Source organism: Alosa sapidissima, chromosome 9 (genome assembly GCF_018492685.1).
Source record: "Alosa sapidissima isolate fAloSap1 chromosome 9, fAloSap1.pri, whole genome shotgun sequence".
Classification (NCBI taxonomy): Eukaryota; Metazoa; Chordata; class Actinopteri; order Clupeiformes; family Clupeidae; genus Alosa; species Alosa sapidissima.
In genome coordinates this window covers 36,431,438-36,455,249 of record NC_055965.1, presented here as the reverse complement: position 1 = coordinate 36,455,249, position 23,812 = coordinate 36,431,438, and the positions used below count along the sequence as shown (strand labels likewise).

Sequence of the window (23,812 nt, the reverse complement as noted above, 5' to 3'; positions counted from 1 at the left end):
TACAGCATCCTCCTGATGCAGGGTTGTGCCGGAGATTATCTTCGGGGTTACACATGCCTTGACCGACCGCATTCATATGTGAGGTAAAATAAGTATTATTGTTATTGTTTTCAACTGCAGACTGAACAATATTACCGGACCCATGTTTAAGGATGCTCGTGCGCACAGGGGAACAGGACAAGACAGAATAACGTGGCGGTGAAAATCAAAGTTTGTACAGTCAAAACACTGCAAAGCACAGTGAAAAGTGCCAAGGCAACAGGCTTTTGTAAGACCAGAACATAGATAACAAGTCAGAAAGACTTGTTATCTATGAACGGTGCACAACAGAGAAAAACGTGCCAAACACCAAGACCATAACACAGATTACAGGTAAAAAAGTATTTACCATTTGTACAGTGTCAGTCCCCCAAGCCATCTATGACGGCGACAAAGTGGGCAAAGTTTCTGTAAATCCTGTTGTCCAGGCCCTTGGAGGGTGACATGTATTTCACAGGGCAATACGTTTTCTTTTTGTATTTTTTATGTCCTTGTATAGGCTGGCCACACATCTTGCAATTGGGGATGTGCTGGACCCTGAAAAGCTTTGCCCCAACTTGGGTGGGTTGGTCTGCCACCAGCTTCCTTTTGTAATGGGTCGACCTGGACCAGGAAGCTGGAGCAGCGTGGGTCTAGCTGGAGGAAGGCCCAGCGAGAGCAGGGGCAGGCAGGATGGGCACAAGCCGAGCCAAGGGCGCAGCAGTCGGCGCGGTCTGTGTGGAGGAGGGGCCCGCCACAGACTGCGTGGGGGTGGGCACAGGCTCGGTGATGCCCGTGGGTACGTACTCCATCACCGGGTAGCCGTGCTGGCCGTGGGTACGTACTCCATCACCGGGTAGCCGGGCGGAGGGAGGACGTCGGGTTGCCGTGGCGCTGGAGGAAGCTCTGTGGACGATACGGAGGTGGTCTTTGAGATCACTGAAGGTTGCCTCGTGGCGTGAAAGTTGACCAGCCTCTCCTGCTGTCGGATGAAGTCCCTCACCGTTTTGACGTTGATCTTGGGGAGAGGGATGCCCGCCTTGGACAGCACCGGATCGTCCACCAACACCCTGTGCTGTATGAGTTCATAGGCCTTGAGGATGCTGGCCTTTTCCGGACCGGTTCGAGAGGACTGGGGGGGCACTCAACCATAGACTGTAAAAAATATGGACAAAGCGTCTGTGACGTCACCCATAGATTTTCTGAAGAACGGTTATGAAGCCGTTTATGGGGGGTATGGGCGGCGCCATCTTGGAAAACCTTGGGAAATCCTAACCCCGCCCACCTCCTGAGCAAGCCGGTGAACCCGCCTCGTCGTCAGCCCTAGCAGCCTCAAGGCTCTGGCATGCTCCTGCGTCACATCTGCGCGTGTCCAAGACGTGCGTCATTTTTGCCGTGGACGTGAAGCATACTCCAATTTCTGCTGTCCTGAATGCGCGTTAAATTGTTAAGGTTAGCGCCTGCGCACTACGGATTAACTGTGATACTCTGCCCCACCAACTGGGGGCGGTACGTCGAGCCTGAAAGTAGGACACAACCACCAAAGAAGCCTGAAACGCCTGAAGAAAAGAAGAACTTGGGATGTGCGAGCACTAAACGAAGGAAGAGCTGATGAAGGAAAAAGCACCAAGAGTACGTTCGCCTGTCTGCTGGGAAGTTTGATAAGCTGGCCCATCGCATCGCTCCATTTATCATCCACCAGAACACACACAGCACACCTGTTGGTATAGCTGAGAGACTAGCTTAGCCTACTTGCTTATTAGGCTACTCATGTAGCTAAGTGACTCGGTGCTGCGAGGGCAGCAATATTGGTGCGATACAAAGTAAAGACATTTTTCTGAACACATGCAGCAGTGTCATGGTAAGAAAGAGTTGTGCGTACAGATGTCCTCAATTAAATTTGTATTGAGTCTCCACACCTGCCTCATACCAAAAAGTATGAACCAAAAACCTGTAAATATGACGTGTCAATAAAAGTTTTGAAGTAACTATTTGTGTTCATAATGTAGCCTATGTCTCACTGTGATAATGGGTGTATTTAGAGCGAGCGGTAGCCTAGGTTATTCCTTCAATTATTATTATGATAACATTATCCGGTGTTGACAGGCGAGTTTCGAGATTGAGTTCAGCATTGTTCAGGAGTAGGCTAGGTAATAATGATTGCACCTGGGAGAGGTAGGCTACATTCCCTTTATTATTATAATCACTATTGATAACGCATTATATAAGGAACAGGCGAGAATGCATCTCGATCAGCAAGTGTTACATGGGTTTCGCCTGAGCGTTGTAGATAGATACCTTTAATTGGCTCTGGGTTTTGCGATTTGATTTCAGCATACGCTCATTTTTAAAAGATGCATTTAATCCGAAGTCATGTCAGCTCTCTATGCAGGGAGTAGGGCTGTCACTTTTATTCGAACATGACGTGAAATATCCGTAGTCGAACTATAAATAAACTATTCGGTTTTTAGTGCTGTGTAGCGCATTTCCCGGTGTTGACAGGCGAGTTTCGAGATTTGAGTTCAGCATTGTTCAGGAGTAGGCTAGGTGATAATGATTGCACCTGGGAGAGGTAGGCTACATTCCCTTTATTATTATAATCACTATTGATAACGCATTATATAAGGAACAGGCGAGAATGCATCTGTTCATTTCATTCATTTGGTGACCGATTCAGAGTAGAATGTCTATTTGTCACACATAATCATATTTTCTCATGTCTTACAGTGTGTCCCCATGAAACGCAAAAAGAAGCAAAAGGGAGTCCTCATCAAAAAAAATTCTAATGGAATACTACGTAAGTGTACAGACATTTTGTTTGTGGTGTTTCAGAGCTGTAGCCTACAGTATGTGGACTATAATTTGTGTCATATGGTTTTACAGTGTTTTCTAACGCATGTGGTTCTTTCCTCCTCTCCACCCCACAGGCCGGTGTTGCACCAAATTCTGTGACCTGTCGAATTTTGTGACTCTAGAGGGCGCTGTTTTATTAGAGTCTATGAATGTACTGAGCTGTACTGACACACTGACAATTCTGGCACATAACTGGCAATTCTGTTATGTGTATAATTCTTCTAATAAACTTTGTACATTTTTGAAACATGGAACATTGACTGGGTGTGGGTGTATTATTCTAGAGTAGAGCTAAAGCCTACCCCTCACCACTCCTGTGAACAGATGGACTTCAGCAGGACAGGTCACATATTTTGATAGGCTACTGTCAAATTATGTCACTGTAACTGCAGAAAAAAATGCTGTGGAGGTCACTAACTGCCTCCTTAAGTTTGTTTATCAGTTTGAGGTGCCAAAAAGTAAATTAACGGACAATGACAAGGAGTTTGTCAATAATGTAAATAAAGTGTTTGCTGATGTCAATGACAATGTACTGTACAACATCAGTCCATTTCTGCAGTTATAGTGGGGTAATAGTAAATATAGTGGGCTACTGTCAAACATAATTTGACAGTAGGCTTATCAACATATGTGACCTGTCCAGCTGAAGTCCACCTCTTCGCTGGAGTGGTGGGGTAGGCTTTAGCTGTACTCTATAGAGATAGTATAGAGAGGAAGATACACATGCAGGCCTGTGGAGTAATACACCCACACCCAGACAATGTTCCATGTTTCAAAAATGTACAAAGTTTATTAGAAGAATTATACAAATAACAGAATTGCCTCATCAGTGTGTCAGTACAGCTCAGTACATTCATAGACTCCAATAAAACAGCGCCCTCTAGAGTCACAAAATTCGACAGGTCACAGAATTTGGTGCAACACCGGTCTGGGAAAGTCCTCTGGCGATTCAGTAAGTGAACTCGTAATGGTTTTCAGCGCAAATCGTGCAGCCCTACTCATCAGACCAACTCATCCTTTTTTCTCTCTCTAGGATTCAGCTACAATCAATAGCATGTCACACCAGCTTGATGAGATCTACAATATATTAATTGATATGAACCATAGAATTAGCAGGCTGGAGAAACATATAATTACAAGTAAGACTCTCAAGTTGTTAAGTTACAAGTACTCAAGTTGTTTTTTTTAAGAGCTCTTCTTAATATTTTATATTGTTGGTTGGTTTAATTTCCAAGTGTATTATGATGGAATTTGAATATCTAATTTAAAACTAAGTGGGTATTAATTAATTATTTTTTCATGTTATTGTACAGACCACAAAACGCCTATGCCAGCAGGAGCGTCAGTACCACCAACAGTGCAACACCCACTGGCTGCACCAACAACACCAGTGCGCCAACCAGGACCACCAGCACCAGTGCACCAACCAGGACCACCAACACCAGTGTGCCAACCAGCACCACCAACACCAGTGCACCAACCAGCACCACCAACACCAGTGCACCAACCAGGACCACCAACACCAGTGCACCAACCAGCACCACCAACACCAGTGCGCCAACCAGCACCACCAGCACCAGTGCGCCAACCAGCACCACCACCCCCATCAGCAAGTGCAACTACCATCTGCAGCACCAACAACACAGATGTATGTATTGGGCTTGCGTGGTACACTTACAGTAATATGATAAGATAATATGGCCATGTTGGTGGCACCCATACAGAAAAATAACATATCCACATATATGCAGCTTGAACATATTCCAGTATAAGCACATCTATGTTAAATACATATATTTCCATCTATATTAAATATATTTCCATGTATTTATCAATATATTTCCAAATAATGTATTAAATATATTGTAGCCATCTATTCAAATATATTTTTTCCCTTGATTTTTCTGTATGGGCAGTAGGAATCACAATATCACCTGCTCATTAACATTAGGATTGATTATAATTAGGGCTGTCAAAATAACACGTTAATTGCAATTAATTCATTACAGAAATATTAATATGCTAAAAAATGTAACGCTGATTAATCGCATTTTATAGTGACATTTGACCCAGTGCAGTCTAGCTTTCATGACTGAAGGAGGCAGACAAGAAAGCACTGCTTTGAATGAAACATTTAGCTTAGGCCTATAAAGAATGCTCAGACCAATATACTGTCGACAGGAGCATCAATCTACTATTTCTTCAGTAAGGAATTTCCGTTGCTTACCATAGGAGTTTGCAAAGTCTTAAGTAGCACCTCAATGCAAAACAATCCAGAGTTAGGCCTACGAGTTAGCACACTGATGATGATAATGCTAGCCACCAGCCTTGTCAAAGTTAACTTTGCTAACGTTTTGCTGAGCCTACCCTATGACCGACTAACTAACTAACCAACAAACTCCCTTAATAAATTGACTACATTTGTTGCATATTTGAAACAAAAAGTCTTCAAAAGTATGTAGAAGGTGGTTACATGTATTTCCATTCCAATAACTTCATACATTACATTTCCATTTGCACTTGTAGGCTATGCTGCTTCAATTCATTTCTTTGTTCCTACTATTGAACTGCTATTTCTTATCCTGGACTGCCACCTACTGGATAGAAAAGGCAATAACCTAGTAATTATGTGAATTAAAATCTACACGTTTGAATGGCCAAAAAAAAAGATAAATCATAGGTGGTATTCCACACATGTTAGGGTAGCCTACTCTGCACATACCATTGACAGTGAGTGGTAACTTCAGTCATTTGCATTTATCATGCTAAAAATCTGACACCAGGCACTATGCTGATGCCTATCAAAGGGGAAATTATAATAAAAGAGAGAGACGTTGAACTTTAAGGTCTATAATGTTGGTTTGGCTGTTCATTGATTCACTCATCTGCCAAACTTGTTTTTAAGATATGTTCATAGCAAAAATGGATGCATGGAAATAATTTAGATTAATGTCACAGAGTGTGTAATTAATTAGATTAAATGTTTTAATCGATTGACAGCCCTAATTATAATGTCTCCCTTTACATACAAAGTTTACATACTGTACTATGTTTTTTTTTGTGGTTTAGGGAGCATAATACTAGGGATGCTATCTCCTGCTAAATGTAATTTTTGTAGAGGTCTGTGGAATTGTTTTTGAGTCATATCTAACAACAGTTGTGGCTGACACAAGTGAGGAGTAATAACTATTTTGTAATCAAAATTCATGTGTATATCCACAGGTTCATATAGGACCTTCCACTTCAATAACCCAGCATCAATATGGTTCAATCAAGTGGTTTAATGCTAAAAAGGCCACGAAGGACCTTCTTCTGGCCGTGTTTGGGAGGAGCATACTTGCCAGCCACTCCTACACTGGCAAACAGTCCAATGCTTTCCGGACTAAAGCAGCTAAACCCCAGCTTAACCCGGTCAAAGTGAGCGACATTATAAGTGAGTAAAACTTTATTTCTCCCTCACAATGTAATGGTTGATATATTGACTTTAAACTGTTTATACATTATATACAGTACCCTCCACTGTAATTGGCACACCTGTTGTTAGTTTCTGCATTATCGTGAATGAATATAAGATTTGAAAAGCTGAAAAAAAGCCTATGTCCAATTAAAGCATATCATAACAACAGCTAACTTGCAATATAAAGCACATGCTAACGTATTCCTACACTTTCCCGCTGTTTTTGTTTCCACAGATTACATCACTAAACGGTTTGGGGTCGACCAGGGGGAGGTAAAGGCCATCTCCGAGAAATGTGCGGATCAGGAAAAGATGGAGAAGAGGCGGACACATTGACTGACACACACACACACTGATTATTTGTAACAGTAATAATTTTTGTTATTGTTGTTATTTCTTTGTTTGTTTGTTTATTTATTTATATTTAATAATAAATATAATTACTTCATGTCTGTTATTGGGAACTGGTTTATTTAAATTCAATATTGTTTATATAACCCTATAGGATTTAATTTAGTAACATCCTATAGGATTTAAAATCCTGTAAGTGTTTTTAAAAGACAAAAACCTGTAGGAATAATATCTATTGGATCCCATCCTACAGGAAATCCTGTAGGATTTCTATCAGATTTTGGAACCGAAATCCTATAGGAATTCAATAATCCTACTGGATTATTTTTTTTGTAAATCCTATAGGATTCTTGTTCCAAAATCTGATAGAAATCCTACAGGATTTCCTCTATTGGAATCCTAAAGGACTTTCTGATAAGGGGTCCCATAGCCTACTGGGAAACGAAAGCAGATAGAACAGACGAACTAAACTCCACAAGTAGGCTACAACGACAACGGAGGGCGGAAAAAGCGTGACCAAGACCACCATGGTGTGGTTCTCCTTTGAAAAGTAAGTTGTTTCCCTGATTTGTTGCCTATGGGCTCTGTGACTGTCTGTTCTTTGTGTGACCGGTGGAATACACTCTGCGTTGTGATTTGCTGTTTTTGAGTGACTGACGTGACACGGGATGACGATGTATTCGCGGGCTTTTATTCTCTCTGCAAAACAATAGGGACAATACAGTGAAGCAGGCAGTAGGTTCTCCTTCCCCCAACTCCTCTTCCCCAAAGTGACAGAGACAGGGCCAAAAAGCACAGGTAACCCACACAAAACATACTAAATAATAAATACAAGATATAAAATAAAAGTAACATCAATCATTACATTTAAAAGGTTAACACAACTAGTCGCTAGGATTTAACCATTAAACTATGCTACCTAGCCTAGCTCCTGATAGAGACCTAATGGAAGTAGCTAGCTAGTATGGCTAACTTAGTTAGCAACTACGCTAGCGGGAGCTAGCATGCTAATTAACTGTACAAGGTTACAAGCAAAATAACACCATGACAAAGTGATAAATAAACAGAAAACAATGACACACCTGCAAAACAATAGGGACAATACAGTGAAGCAGGCAGTAGGTTCTCCTTCCCCCAACTCCTGTGGTGAATTATAAATAGCATGCTAAGTACTAGCGATCGCTAACAACATACAGTAGCATTATACAAGCTACAGCCACAGGCTAGTCACAATTTTACACCATGTGACACGAAAGTACAAAATATAAAGAAATAAACAAGAAAGCTCCATAATAGATAAAACAAAGTGTACAGAAAGTAAATATAGGTAAAGTGATAGTTATGATAGTAGTGAAAGACAGTATAGGGTGAAGATATTTAATATAATATGAAAGGAGGGATAGGCAGATAACATACCTCTTCCCCAAAGTGACAGAGACAGGGAAGAGGTGAAGGGCACAGCGAAATATGAATATGAAAAATTGATACATTAGAGGGGGCGGGAGACTACGGAGGCCCACTAGGACTCTCACTGTACTGGCGATACAAGGCAGTGTGTCAAGGCAAAAACCATCTTTGTGTAATTATAAAACAATAGAAATGTGACCTGTTACATTTGGTCGCCGCTAGTTAGCGATTAACAACTCTCATTGACTTCCATTCAACACATCAAAACAATACTTCAAGTAGCCAGTAGGCTACAGGCCAAACGTTTGGACACCTTCTCATTCAATGCGTTTCCTTTATTTTCATGACTATTTAGGCTACATTGTAGATTCATCAAAACTATGAACACGTGGAATTAGATACAACAAAGTGTGAAATAACTGAAAACATGTTTTATATTCTAGTTTCTTCAAAGTTGATGTGTTTTTTAACTTAAAATTAATACCATATTCAGCGAGGCATAACTTGACAAATATTCATCTGTGGGCCAAATAACTTTGCATTCATTCATACAGTTTTGATCCGTGAGAATCTACACTATGAACACGTGGAATTAGATACAACAAAGTGTGAAATAACTGAAAACATGTCTTATATTCTAGTTTCTTCAAAGTTGATGTGTTTTTTAACTTAAAATTAATACCATATTCAGCGAGGCATAACTTGACAAATATTCATCTGTGGGCCAAATAACTTTGCATTCATTCATACAGTTTTGATCCGTGAGAATCTACAATGAGGTCATGAAAATAAAGAAAACGCATTGAAATGAGGTGTGTCCAAACCATTGGCCTGTAGCCTATATGCTATAAATTAGATATAGTCACCTACAAATGAAACAGAGGGCGCTTGTTTTATTGAGCAGGTCTTGCATAGAAGCCATAATAAGGCCATATCTGTGTATTATTTGAAATTTTAGGCTGTTATGTTTATTTTTCTTCACACAGGATGTTAGTGTGCCGTGGGACATTTTAAGTGTCAAAAGTGTGCCATGGCACAATAAAGGTTGAAAAACACTGCTCTAACGCCACTGCTTTATGGCAGTAGCCATTTAACGTTGATAATAAACTACATTTTGTAGGAACAGAAATTTGTCTAGGGATTGTTTCAGAAATGAAGTCTCAGTCAGCCAGGAGTGAAGTCAGAAATCTCAGAGAGCTTTATTCACGATTCCGGAGACTTGCGTCGTGTTGGTAACAGACGCAGTCTGATGTTACAAACAAGGAAACACTTTTTATACCCTACTAACAGTTCAGACAAGACACGACATCTCCATTAATGGTACGCAAACGTGTTTACGACATAGTTACCACAGAGTCATCCATATCTTTAAGGCTGTATCCCATAACAACCAAGGCCCACGGAATCCAGTCAAGCTTGACCCCAAGGCAGTAAAAAAGGTCTTAGGGGCGCCAGCTCGTCGAACTGGGCCTATCCAGCCTTCTTGGAGGACACACATACAGTATGGCACACACACACACGACACACATACACTCAGCATGAAACACACACACACCCAGCATGAAACACACACACACACAGCACTCAGCATGGAGCACACACACACAGCATGGCTGCGCAAACACCTTGAACATGGAATTCCACAGTTGTTAACTCATAAATCACTTTCTGCTTACAGCAGCGTCTCTTTCTTTACCATTTGCACAGACCAGACCAAAAGAGTACACTTATATGGGAGACACCTTGCATGTTGTTGCCAAATGGCAACAATTAATTTATCTTAGTGTTTCTAATTGGCAGTAACACAAAACCCATATTTTACTATTCATATGTGAAAGGGGATTTTAGTTTTGGTATAAAAAAATAATTGTTAGGTCACATGATGTGGATATATTGTTAGTACTTCCTATTTTTACAGAGAGGTACCTCTGTGACCACCACTACCTGTCCGCTACCTGTGGATGGTCAAAATTCAGAATTTATGCATAATTTCTTTGAAAAAAAAAATGAAAACACTGTCTGGACTATGTAAACATGAACATTGTATCATTAAAACAAGTTTATATATAATGAGTTTTTTGTAAATTGGCAAACAATAATTGTTGCCATATGGCAACAGTATGCAAATACGGACCTTTTTGTGTCCATTCAAATGAATGGTATCATAGGATTACAATAGGATTGCATTGCACTAGGATACTCTGGGAATATATACAACTTTTGACAATATTTTGAAGTAAAAAAACATTATTTACACTTTTATTTGTAATTTCAGACATTTTGGAGTCTTTTATGATCTTGTACATGTTTACCAATTTGCAAATTATCTATGGAATGAGGTTCAGACAGTATAGTGATTGGAGCGGTAAAGATGTATTTTGTGTTATTGTTCACTAAACAGTCAATTAGACATGGTGTTTTCACCATTTTTGTTTGGGATTTTGGGAAAGATAAAAGCACATTGTTGGCTCTTCCACCAAAGAACTGTCAGGATTAGCTATAATCCAGCAATGAGGAGAAAACATTGATGTGTAGCAGATAGGGGCTGCAGTCACCCATCCTGTCTCTTTAGCTACAGCTTTAACACTTCAGAGGCCCAAAGTTCAAAGGGCAAATGGGGTGACACTTCTCTCAAAGTCAAAGTCAAAGTCAGCTTTATTGTCAATTTCTTCACATGTTCCAGACATACAAAGAGATCGAAATTACGTTTCTCACTATCCCACGGTGAAGACAAGACATATTTTGCCAATTTAGGTCCACAGACAAACATAACATTCAAGTAAACAAAAAAGTAAGTAAATAAGTAAATAAAAAAATAAGTAAATAAGAGGGCACATATAATAATGAAAAAATAAGAGCAGCAAAATTTGGTTGAAATTGTGCATAGACAGTCAATAAAAATACTAGTGCAAATACAGGCCAATAAAAGGCTCGGGTAGTTCTGTTTGACCTAAGTAAGAAGAAAGTGGCATAGTGGTGCAAGTTATGTAAGAGCAGCAGAAGTGTTGTGTTTTCAGGACAACAACACTAGTTGTAAAGTGTACAAGTGTGCAAGTGTGCAAGTGGAGTAGTGCAGGCGGCCATTTTGGGTCCAATGTCCAGGATGTTATGTAGCTGAGGGTGGAGGGGGGAGAGGAGGGAGAGAGTTCAGCATCCTTACGGCTTGGTGTATGAAGCTGTTGGTGAGTCTGGTAGTGCGGGAGCGCAGGCTTCTGTACCTCTTCCCAGAGGGCAGTAGATCAAACAGATTGTGAGCGGGGTGACTTGCATCACTCACAATTTTGGTCGCCTTGCGGGTGAGGTGGGTGGTGTAAATGTCCTTCAGGGAGGGGAGTGAAGCACCAATAATCCTTCCAGCTGTGTTCACTATGCGCTGCAGGGCTTTCCTGTTGTATTCAGTGCAGCTTCCGCCCCACACAGCGATGCAGCTGGAGAGGATGCTCTCGATGGTGCCTTGGTAGAATGTGGTCATGATGGCTGGTGGAGCACTTGCTCGCCTGAGTTTCCGCAGGAAGTACAGGCGGCGCTGAGCTCTCTTCGCCAGTGATGCAGTGTTGGTGGTCCAGGAGAGGTCTTCACTGATGTGCACCCCCAGGAATTTGGTGCTGCTCGCTCTCTCCACCACAGCACCGTCGATGGTCAGTGGCAGGTGTTGGGTGTGACCTCTCCGGAAGTCAACAACAATCTCTTTGGTCTTGCTGACGTTCAGCAGGAGGTTGTTGTCCCTGCACCACGTGGTCAGATGGTCGACCTCCAACCTGTATTGAGTCTCGTCGCCCTTGGTGATGAGACCCACCAGAGTTGTGTCGTCAGCAAATTTCACTATGTGATTGTTGCTGTAGGTTGCAGTGCAGTCATGCGTCAGCAGGGTGAAGAGCAGCGGACTGAGCACGCAGCCTTGGGGGGCCCCTGTGCTCAGTGTGATGCTGCTTGAGGTATTGTTGCCAACACGTACTACTTGGGGCCTCTGACAGAGGAAGTCCAGTAGCCAGTTGCAGAGGTAGGTACTGAGTCCCAGTTTGTCAAGTTTGCAGATGAGTTGTTGTGGTATTATGGTGTTGAATGCAGAACTGAAGTCTATAAACAGCAATCTCACATATGAGTCTCTTTTTTCCAGGTGGGTGAGGGCTGGGTGGAGGGCAGAGCAGATTGCATCCTCTGTAGACCGCTTGGCTCGGTATGCAAACTGGAAGGGGTCCAGGGTGGGGGGAAGAATGGCTTTGATATGTGACATGACAAGCCGCTCAAAGCACTTCATGATGATGGGTGTCAGTGCCACAGGGCGGTAGTCATTGAAGCAGGATGGAGCAGTTTTCTTCGGCACAGGTATGATGGTGGCAGCTTTGAAACATGATGGGACGATGGCTTGCTTCAGGGAAGTGTTAAAGATATCTGTGAAGACATCCTTAAGCTCCCCTGCACAGTCCTTCAGCGCACGACCTGGGATGTTGTCTGGACCTGTTGCCTTACGGGTGTTGATAGCAGCAAGTGTCCTCTTCACGCTGTCGGCAGAGAGGCACAGGGGCTGCTCATGTAGAGGGGGATGGGTCTTCTGTGGGCAGGTGCTGTTTTGTGCTTCAAAGCGAGCAAAGAAGCGGTTCAGGTTGTTGAGCAGAGGGATGTTGCTCTCACAGCTCTGTGGCGCGGGCTTGTAGTCCGTGAGGGCCTGAATGCCCTGCCATAGGCTTTGTGAGTTCCTGCTGTCTTTGAAGTGGGTGGTTATCTTGTGAGTGTATTCCTTTTTTGCTTCCTTGATGCCACGGGACAGGTTGGCTCTCGCTGTTTTCATGCCAGCTTCATCCCCAGCTCTGTAGGCTTTGTCTCTGGCCCTCAGCAGCCTGAGGACATCCCCTGTCAGCCATGGCTTCCAGTTAGCCCGAGTGATGATGTCTTTTGTGTGGGTCACATCATCGATGCACTTGGTGATGTAAGAGGTTACAGTGTCTGTATACTCCTCTATGTCTGTCCGGTTGTTGTAAGTGGCTGCCTGCTTAAACATTTCCCAGTCTGTTGTGTCAAAGCAGTCTTGAAGAGCATCGGAGGCTCCCTCAGGCCACACTTTTACCTGCTCTCCTCTCACTATAAATGGGCTTACCCTTCTCTCCTCTCACTATAAATGGTGTAAGAAGTGGGCTGGCTTGCTGTGGAGCCATCCAACACATTCCCAGTGTGAGCCTGTAGTATGACCCACACCGGAGACCCCTACGTTAGGTTGACCCTTGTGTGTGTGACCCCAAATATGGATGAGGCATGGCTTTACAGGGTAGGGAAAGGCTGTCAGGGGGATATGTGAAGGATACCTATGTCTCTCTGTGTGAATGGCATGGATTGGAACACTTTCTGAGGGGCAGGGCTCTGTGACTATGTGGTCTCACTACAGTTGAATATGCCCTCTGACTGCAATATAACCCAATGAATTTGGGAAATGGAAGTCATCTAAATGAATTAAAGTCATTTAAATGATGACATTGTTTAATATAAACATTGGTTTTGATCAAAATAATTACTTTATGTCCCTACAGGAAGGCTATTTATTTTCCAAAGCGGACTACACTATGACAATATTACCATGATATTATCAATTTATTGCCCAAAATACAGTTGAATTTGTATTATGTTAGGTTTATAATTAGATGTATTAGAGCATAACTAATGCAAGCTTAATTTAGTTAATTTCTAAAAGATTTGTAATGAAATAAAAATAAGTTTTTAAAGAAAAAATGGATTTTACAGCATTTTCCACGATTGCGCGTTGTTGCCATATGGCAACAAATTACCAACTACCCCCTTTAAAAAAAAATTTTTACATTTTTTTCAAAATTTCCTTTATTTAAACTATTTTAAGTAAGAAAAATACTTTAAAACATTTTTTTAAAGTATAGGTGATAATTCATGCAATAAAGGGTTAAGGCCAAAATTTCTTACTACAATTTTGGTACGAAATTTACTGTCTACAAATATCATTGCTCAGGCTGGTGACATGGACTACTAGCTTTCTTTCAGGAAATAAATCAATAAAAATACCTTTTTCTCATTCTAATTGCTGCAGTCTAGCTGCCAATGGTAGGTTGCTAGTTAGGCTTACAGGTCTCATGTAGAGATTGTGGTGCTACAGGATCATTTTTATCTGACCTAATGAATCTTCAAATATTCAACGTGTTATTAACTATTTATAATATTTACAATACCATTCAATGTCTTTCTCTGGAACTGGTAGAGGAGTCATTCCAAGGCAAGATGCATGAAACCATCTGTTGCATTTACCACATTCAATCTGTAGAAACTATTAACCAAGTCACATTAACTCCAGTGCTTTTTCATACATTGATATTGTATCACTGAAGTTGTGATACTTACCCAAAGAAAATCTTTCTGTCTGCATTGAGAGCAGACATTTGGGACTCTGAAAATGATTTCACAATATAAAAAAGAGCAGAAACTAATGTGACAGGACTGTACAATGTACAACTGATGATACATTTACATTGATAATTACACATGCTATCTGTTCACAAAGTTGAGAGTCAATACTGAGTTGCTTCGGAATATTAACAGCCTGTAGACATCATGATTATTGAAATGGAAGAATCTGACACATGAAGGGTCATGGGGATAGAACCACATTTGAGTTGGTTTGAGATGGAAGAATCTGACACATGAAGGGTCATGGGGATAGAACCACATTTGAGTTGGTTTGAGGTGGTTTGCTGGGCCTCCATGACAAACACTCCACAGCTAGTTCCATCTGTTTGTGTTGTGTGAGAAATGACGACAGGTTTCCATGCCAAGGCCAACCAATCCTTTCGTCTGAAAGTATTGTAAATCAGCTATGGCCATTTACCCAGGTGGAGCTCATGTGCGGGTCATTTACCAGGTAAGGTCAATCTGTATGTCGTGGACCCGCAACGGACTCATGAAGGCTCATCTGGCCAGGGTCCGTTTTGGACCTTTATTTCTCATTTTCAAAATTCCTTCTGTTCTTGCTGTAGGATAAACTAGGATAAACTATAGGATAAAACTAAAACTATCACTAGGCCTAAGCAATATAGGCCTAAGCTTAATCTGCATTGCCTCATATTTTTAACTTAACAATACTGTCAATAAGCCTAACAGAAAAGGTTTAAGTCAAGACATCAATTTACTGTACAAAAGTGATCACTACTCAATGGAAATATAAAATTGACATTTATGGAAAGTTACAGGTTATAGGCTATTCTGTTTTAGCCTACGTTGCCTAGGCTACTCTACATTAATTTTGTGGTCAAAACCTAATTTAGTACTTTATAGGCCTTTGTCAGTGCAGACATAAAATATTTTATCTAATAGGCTACAACTTCAATGAAATGCTGCACTATGCACAGCTAAAATATCAGAAAATAAATAACTGGTGAATGACAAGAAGTTCAATAAAAAGATTGTTCAATGTTTATTTCTCCTATTACTCCATTTGTGTGGATGGAGGCGGAACACATCTCCTCGTTGCCCGATCCACCGCCGGTTGAAACACCTGATTGTGTGCTTGGTGACCTCCACGTCCGTGGCTGACCGTTGTTAACAGACGCAGTCTGATGCAACAAACAAAGGAAACACTTTTTATATCCCCCTGACAAGTCAGACAAGACATGACATCTCCATTAATGTACCAATGCAAACCATTTTACGACTTGGTTACCCAAGAGTTGACCATATCTATAAGGTTGTATCCCATAACGACCGACATCTATGGAATCCAGTCAAGATTGACCCCAAGACAGTAAATAAGATCTTGGGCGCCAGCCTGCCGGAACAGGGGCCTACACAGACTCCTCCGAAGACACACACACTCACACACGCACACACAGCATGATTTCACAAACACCTTGAACATGGCATTCCACAGCTGTTGTCTCATAAATCTCCCCTTCACTTTCTGCTTACAGCAGCAATTCCCTTTTTAACATGTTCACAGACCACACCAAAAGAGTAAATGGTTGAATATAGCACACACACACATATATATGGTGAACACCTTTAAGGCCAAAATGTCTTACTACACTCTGTTCATGCACGTTGAGGGCTGGTGCAGGGGGCGGAGGGAGTTGAGGAGGGACTGCCGTTCCTGGCCCATAGTGAGGTGGGTGGTGTGCGAGAGGGGGAAAAGTGTATTAAATGGTAGTCATCTGTTAACCATGACTGATAAAATACACATGGGGCCTTTCTATTCACTAATATTTCAGAGATCAGTCCCTACCTTGAGTAACTCTCTGCATGTTAAATGCGGGTGCAGGGAGTTGAGGTGGTGAGGAGTGTTGCGGTCCTGCCCCATGGTGAGGTGCTAAGGGAGAGAAATGGTTGTGATCTGTTAACCATGGTAGGCTGAGAGCTACAGGGCCAAACAATGGCAAACAAAAAAAAATCTCTGGTCATGCATTTGTATGTTTCAATATTTTGGTATGCACTATCTATATCAACTCCATGAATGGATTGACATTGAAAATCAATGTGTTTCAATACAATCTGATAATAATGAATGAACTTTTCAGGCAATATTGCATGAATGCAGATGTTTTAACTGACAAAATATTTGGCTGAGATTTTGAAAGTAATGTATATAATGAAGTATGCAGAACATCTGAGCTAGTAATGCAGATGCAGTCTGTTGATCTGAAACAGAGTGACTACTGCTGTGTTAATATAGATGGGGCCACTGTATTCAGTATTATTTCAGAGATCAGTCTTTACCTTAACAGTTTTCTCCAGGTTGAGGGGTAGTGACTCGGCTGCCTTGCACTCGGTGAGATGGTGGAGCTGGAGGAATGGATACAAGGCAGGGTTGTGCAAAATTCCAGAATTGAATTGAAACTGGCTCTTGAATTCAAATTTAATTCTTGAATTTCACTTGCATTTCAAGTGAGGTAGCAAACAGGAAGCAGAATTGCAATTTGAACTTTGCACAGCCCTATTACAAGGAGAGGGGAATGTCTTTAGCACTAAGAATGTTAACCATATCTCTAATATTAATATTATGATTTTGTTAAGAGATTATTACTTACTTTGCCAGTGCAATTGGCTTGGGCTTGAGGCTTCAAAACGTGACACCCCTATTAAATAGTGATTAAAATGCTGAGGCTTTCATTACAAAGATGGTAGATAGATACTAAAGTTACGTATGAGACCAAACTTGGCAAAATGCAAACGTAATGCACATCTAGCTAGAAGCTAGGGCTAAACCATTATCAGTGAGTCAACATGCTAAAGTTGTAGGTAGCTATCATAGCAGACGAGTACTTCATTGACTGAAATACCATTGGCAATTTATCAGCTTGGATTAAGGTCTGCATCGCAAACGTGATCTCAAACATATATATGTCTAATAGGCATTAGCAATAACTTAGCATAGTAGCACTATAGGTACCTTCTGAGCCTACGTCATTACGTTCACTGGAGGCAAAACAAACCATCACCTCAGCTGGGAAGCTAAACCAACAGTCATATTTGGGAGGCTAAAAGTTATCATGGTCTCATCTTGCTGTGCCGTCGGGTGCCAGAACCGAAAAAGTCATCGGTTAAATTTGAAATAAGTAGGCTACAGTTTCCAGTGAGAACGTAGTTATTCGTTTGACTCACGATAACCCAATCCTTGTATCGGAACGTCACATATTACCAATCGTCCCGTATTTCCAACCTCTTTACATGTATGTCACTTTCATTTCTATACAAACCAAGACGGTGGATTCCTAAAGAAATGCAAGCGCCCACACCATAAGTGTATCTAAATTAGCTATGTACCAAAAATTACATTTTACCGTGACTCGAAGAGCTAAACCAAAGATTCTTGATTACTAGCTAGGCCTAGCTTCTACTACTACTGTGCAAGGCCCAGCACTAAACTCCGAGCGTGGTAAACAAAATTAGATATTTCAGGCAGTAAAAGCCCCGGTAAGAAACAAACTAGATTTTGTTCAAATCTACACACCTATGGCTACTGAAAAATGTGAGCTTCATTTATTAAATGTTATTTTGAAGTATTAAAAAACATTGTTGTTTTAGAACGAAATGGTTGGTAATTAGCACGTTTGCGATACATCTTTGCATTTAGGAGATAGTTATATGCATTCAATGATTTATACACCCTCAGCTTCTCCTTACTGTAGACACTCGGTTTTTCAATAATGTCCGGCCATTCAACTGATGGCAAACCTGTCACTCTTCTTTCCAATCACTGACCGTATTGGGTCTGTCAGGATGGTCCCATCTAATAATGTAGCCTTAGTTTTTTCAAATAATCCTCCCGATCACGTACACTGAGTGTATGTACATATTGTGTTATATTGTTACACATTTTAGCAAAGATTATAGATTACTGTCTGATTTTAGCCGCCTCACTAGTACTATTCAAATAGCTGCCTCACTATCCAAATGATTGTTTCTGCCTCCAGTGACGTCACACCCACCCGAATGTTTATGTTTTCACCGCCGTTGCGAAGGGGTCTATATGGACAACAGCGACACATTAAAACAGACAAGACCAGACTAACGTTATATAACAATGTGACTTTCAATGTGATTAAGCGACTTTTGGCCGTCTCTGGCGACTGAAAAGCTTATCTAGCGACTGACAACAAATCTGGCGACTTTTTCGTGTGTCTGGCGACTTTTGTTTTCTCTCCGTGTTATCCTACCAGGCTGACTGCAGCAGCACAAAGTGTGAGCAAAAACTTCTCGCAACGATGGCAAACTCTGTTTCGTTGTTGAAACGTCAGAAAATCTCCCCTCTCATGCCTGTTTCATAAGTGAATTATCATAAACGTGCTAATTACCAACCATTTCGTTCGAAAATTCTAAAACAACAATGTTTTTTAATACTTAACATTTGCTAAATGAGCCTCACATTTTTCAGTAGCCATAGGTGTGTAGATTTGAACTAAATCTAGTTTTGTTCTTACCGGGGCTTTTACTGCCTGAAATATCCGATTTTGTTTACCACACTCGGAGTTTAGTGCTGGGCTGGTGGGTGCTCATTCCCAACCTTTCTCACGGCACATCAACGGTTAGCCCGAGAATTCTCATCAGCATTTCAAAAAGTCCACCTGAGCTCCAAGCGGATTTGTACACGCAGCCTTACAACACTGTTTACAGCTCTTCAAGTCACGATAACATGTAATTTTTGGTACATAGCTAATTTAGATAAACGTATGGTGTGGGTGTTTGCGTTTCTTTAGGAATGCGTCGTCTTGGTTTGTATAGAAATTAATATTAAGTGACACATACACGTAAGAGGTTGGTAATAGATGACGTTCCGATACATCACAAATTTGCCCAAAGCGTTGCCTTATGATTATAAAAGGAATGACTGGCCTATGTAGTATCAGCCCATTTTATTACAAGGAAGTAGTTGTTCTATAGATCTAACAGCTCCGACAACGCTCACTGGAAGGTGCAGCAACTTCGGGTGAAATTACAGTATAACGAGAGAGTCAACGAGACAAGAGCAATGACATGATGACAGGGAAACAAGGACACGCTTGCCAGCATCGTTCAACAATAACATTGAACACTGAAGGAAGTAGGCTACAACTTCATTCACAAGCAAAGCAGATAGCAAACAGGATACAAGATGGCGGCGCGTACACATGCAGCGACCTCTCTCTGTCCCAACCGTACGGTGTTTTGTTCGTTTAAAAAGTGTTTGTCCGAAAGTTTTACGTGTTCGTCTCGTCACGTGTTCGTTCGTCTCGGCAGTTTTTAATTGACATCTGCAAAAGCAAGTTTTGCAGCGTTCTGGACTTTGCAACAGAGACGCTAAAGGAACTCGGACTACTCCGGCCTGCAACAACACCGGACTCGCCTGCTACTCCTCCCCCGGAAAGAAAGCGTCGGAAGCGGTGTGCGAGGAAGCAGAAGAGGGGCAAGCGCGGAGGCGTCCGGGCCAGGCTAGCGGCCAGCCCAACTCGCCCAGCCATACCATCCATTCTCCTGGCAAATGTACGATCACTGGACAACAAAATGGATCACATACGACTGCTGAGATCAACGAACCGGACAGTAAGTAACTGCTGTGTGCTCGTCTTCACTGAGACTTGGTTAAATGACAACATTCCGGACTCTGCTGTACAACTGGAGCAGCTAGCATGCTATCGAGCAGACAGGGCCATTGTAAAGGGAGGTAAATCACGAGGAGGAGGAATCTGTGTTTACATCCGTGACGAATGGTGCCGGGACACTGTAGTAGTATGCAAACACTGCTCACCACTGGCAGAGTTTATGATCATAAAGTGCCGTCCTTTTTACCTGCCAAGGGAAATTACTGCGATTCTGCTAGTCGCAGTATACATCCCGCCTACCAACAACAACAGCGATAAGAACGCGGCTCTCAGTGAACTGTACCAGGCTGTCAGTGAACAACAGACGGCACACCCAGACGGTTTCACCATCTTCACTGGAGATTTTAACCATGCTGATCTCAAAACTGTACTTCCAAAGCTACACCAGCATGTTGATTTTCCAACAAGAGGAGATAACATCCTGGACCTGGTCTACACTACACACAAAGGAGCATACAAAGCCACCCCCCTCCCCCACATTGGACTTTCAGACCATATCACTGTTATGCTAATGCCCGCATACAGACAAAGGGTAAAAGCGAACAAACCGGTTCGTAAGCAGGTAAAAGTGTGGCCTGAGGGAGCCTCCGATGCTCTTCAAGACTGCTTTGACACAACAGACTGGGAAATGTTTAAGCAGGCAGCCACTTACAACAACCGGACAGACATAGAGGAGTATACAGACACTGTAACCTCTTACATCACCAAGTGCATCGATGATGTGACCCACACAAAAGACATCATCACTCGGGCTAACTGGAAGCCATGGCTGACAGGGGATGTCCTCAGGCTGCTGAGGGCCAGAGACAAAGCCTACAGAGCTGGGGATGAAGCTGGCATGAAAACAGCGAGAGCCAACCTGTCCCGTGGCATCAAGGAAGCAAAAAAGGAATACACTCACAAGATAACCACCCACTTCAAAGACAGCAGGAACGCACAAAGCCTATGGCAGGGCATTCAGGCCCTCACGGACTACAAGCCCGAGCCACAGAGCTGTGAGAGCAACATCCCTCTGCTCAACAACCTGAACCGCTTCTTTGCTCGCTTTGAAGCACAAAACAGCACCTGCCCACAGAAGACACATCTCCCTCCACATGAGCAGCCCCTGTGCCTCTCTGCCGACAGCAGAGGACACTTGCTGCTATCAACACCCGTAAGGCAACAGGTCCAGACAACATCCCAGGTCGTGCGCTGAAGGACTGCGCAGGGGAGCTTAAGGATGTCTTCACAGACATCTTTAACACTTCCCTGAAGCAAGCCATCGTCCCATCATGTTTCAAAGCTGCCACCATCATACCTGTGCCGAAGAAAACTGCTCCATCCTGCTTCAATGACTACCGCCCTGTGGCACTGACACCCATCATCATGAAGTGCTTCGAGCGGCTTGTCATGTCACATATCAAAGCCATTCTCCCCCCCACCCTGGACCCCTTCCAGTTTGCATACCGAGCCAAGCGGTCTACAGAGGATGCAATCTGCTCTGCCCTCCACCCAGCCCTCACCCACCTGGAAAAAAGAGACTCATATGTGAGACTGCTGTTTATAGACTTCAGTTCTGCATTCAACACCATAATACCACAACAACTCATCTGCAAACTTGACAAACTGGGACTCAGTACCTACCTCTGCAACTGGCTACTGGACTTCCTCTGTCAGAGGCCCCAAGTAGTACGTGTTGGCAACAATACCTCAAGCAGCATCACACTGAGCACAGGGGCCCCCCAAGGCTGCGTGCTCAGTCCGCTGCTCTTCACCCTGCTGACGCATGACTGCACTGCAACCTACAGCAACAATCACATAGTGAAATTTGCTGACGACACAACTCTGGTGGGTCTCATCACTAAGGGCGACGAGACTCAATACAGGTTGGAGGTCGACCATCTGACCACGTGGTGCAGGGACAACAACCTCCTGCTGAACGTCAGCAAGACCAAAGAGATTGTTGTTGACTTCCGGAGAGGTCACACCCAACACCTGCCACTGACCATCGACGGTGCTGTGGTGGAGAGAGCGAGCAGCACCAAATTCCTGGGGGTGCACATCAGTGAAGACCTCTCCTGGACCACCAACACTGCATCACTGGCGAAGAGAGCTCAGCGCCGCCTGTACTTCCTGCGGAAACTCAGGCGAGCAAGTGCTCCACCAGCCATCATGACCACATTCTACCGAGGCACCATTGAGAGCATCCTCTCCAGCTGTATCGCTGTGTGGGGCGGAAGCTGCACTGAATACAACAGGAAAGCCCTGCAGCGCATAGTGAACACAGCTGGAAGGATTATTGGTGCTTCACTCCCCTCCCTGAAGGACATTTACACCACCCACCTCACCCGCAAGGCGACCAAAATTGTGAGTGATGCAAGTCACCCCGCTCACAATCTGTTTGATCTACTGCCCTCTGGGAAGAGGTACAGAAGCCTGCGCTCCCGCACTACCAGACTCACCAACAGCTTCATACACCAAGCTGTAAGGATGCTGAACTCTCTCCCTCCTCTCCCCCCTCCACCCTCAGCTACATAACATCCTGGACATTGGACCCAAAATGGCCGCCTGCACTACTCCACTTGCACACTTTACAACTTGGTGTTGTTGTCCTGAAAACACAACACTTCTGCTGCTCTTACATAACTTGCACCACTATGCCACTTTCTTTCTTACTTAGGTCAAACAGAACTACCCAAGCCTTTTATTGGCCTGACTTTGCACTAGCATTTTATTGACTGTCTATGCACAATTTCAACCAAATTTTGCTGCTCTTATTTTTTCATTATTATTTGTGCCCTCTTATTTACTTACTTTTTTGTTTACTTGAATGTTATGTTTGTCTGTGGACCTAAATTGGTAAAATATGTCTTGTCTTCACCGTGGGATAGTGAGAAACGTAATTTCGATCTCTTTGTATGTCTGGAACATGTGAAGAAATTGACAATAAAGCTGACTTTGACTTTGACTTTAGTTAAAAATCAAACATAGGCTACATAAACCTAGCATTTGTTTAGGCTATGTAGCTTCAATGTTGTCAATGCAAGTTGATGTAGGACTGCCAGCTGAGAAAAAAAAATCTATCGGTCTGTCCGAGTGACATTTAAGCCTAGCCTATTATGTAGCCTAAATATATAAAAAAATATAGCCATTGCCGTAAGGGTACATTGCGTGTAGGCTACCATATGGTGAAGTTAATCAGACTTCAAGCAGCACGACGTGCTGACGTAATTAAAGAAGCCCTATGCAAGTCTGGTTATTCCTTCGCTGTTTCTGGGTTTTTCGCCTGATTTGGGCTCGCATTTTTCACGACATAGCTCCCCCTGCAGCTTCGGTAGCAAGTGACTGCTACGCTAAACCCCCACTAGCTAGCGAGCTAGCCATCAAGAAACCAAGCTAAACACATACAGGGCTCACAATAAAACGGTCGAGCAAACACATTGTTCAAGAGACTATCAAACCACATTACAAAAACGAAGTTCACCTAAGGATAGGCTACTTACAATTTCAACAGCAACAAAGCCAAGTCGGAGTCCGTTTTGAAGTCTTCTTAGAAACTACAATCTGAGTAGATTTTTGAGGCCTTCCGCTGAGTAACATCCGGATTTCTTCGGTCCGGGACCAGAAAGTTGCATATTCGGTTTTTCCGCGGAGAAGCACTAGG

At 42.7% G+C, this 23,812-nt stretch overlaps 4 long non-coding RNA genes across 4 annotated transcripts; 2 read left to right on the top strand and 2 right to left on the bottom strand.

The window, feature by feature from the left end:
- Positions 1–3,794: 3,794 nt before the first annotated feature.
- On the top strand, positions 3,795–4,295 carry LOC121719043. The gene is made up of 3 exons (XR_006034101.1): positions 3,795–3,823; positions 3,905–4,010; positions 4,185–4,295. It is a non-coding gene; the product is annotated as an uncharacterized LOC121719043 (long non-coding RNA).
- Positions 4,296–4,401: 106 nt separating this feature from the next.
- Positions 4,402–6,725, top strand: LOC121719040. The gene is made up of 3 exons (XR_006034097.1): positions 4,402–4,519; positions 6,094–6,304; positions 6,564–6,725. It is a non-coding gene; the product is annotated as an uncharacterized LOC121719040 (long non-coding RNA).
- A 623-nt stretch (positions 6,726–7,348) lies between these two features.
- LOC121719046 lies at positions 7,349–8,288 on the bottom strand. Its single transcript, XR_006034104.1, has 3 exons — positions 8,096–8,288; positions 7,762–7,820; positions 7,349–7,378 (listed from the first exon to the last, which is right to left on the bottom strand). It is a non-coding gene; the product is annotated as an uncharacterized LOC121719046 (long non-coding RNA).
- An 8,046-nt stretch (positions 8,289–16,334) lies between these two features.
- Positions 16,335–17,162, bottom strand: LOC121719120. The gene is made up of 3 exons (XR_006034182.1): positions 17,119–17,162; positions 16,808–16,873; positions 16,335–16,400 (listed from the first exon to the last, which is right to left on the bottom strand). It is a non-coding gene; the product is annotated as an uncharacterized LOC121719120 (long non-coding RNA).
- Between the last annotated feature and the right edge of the window lie 6,650 nt (positions 17,163–23,812).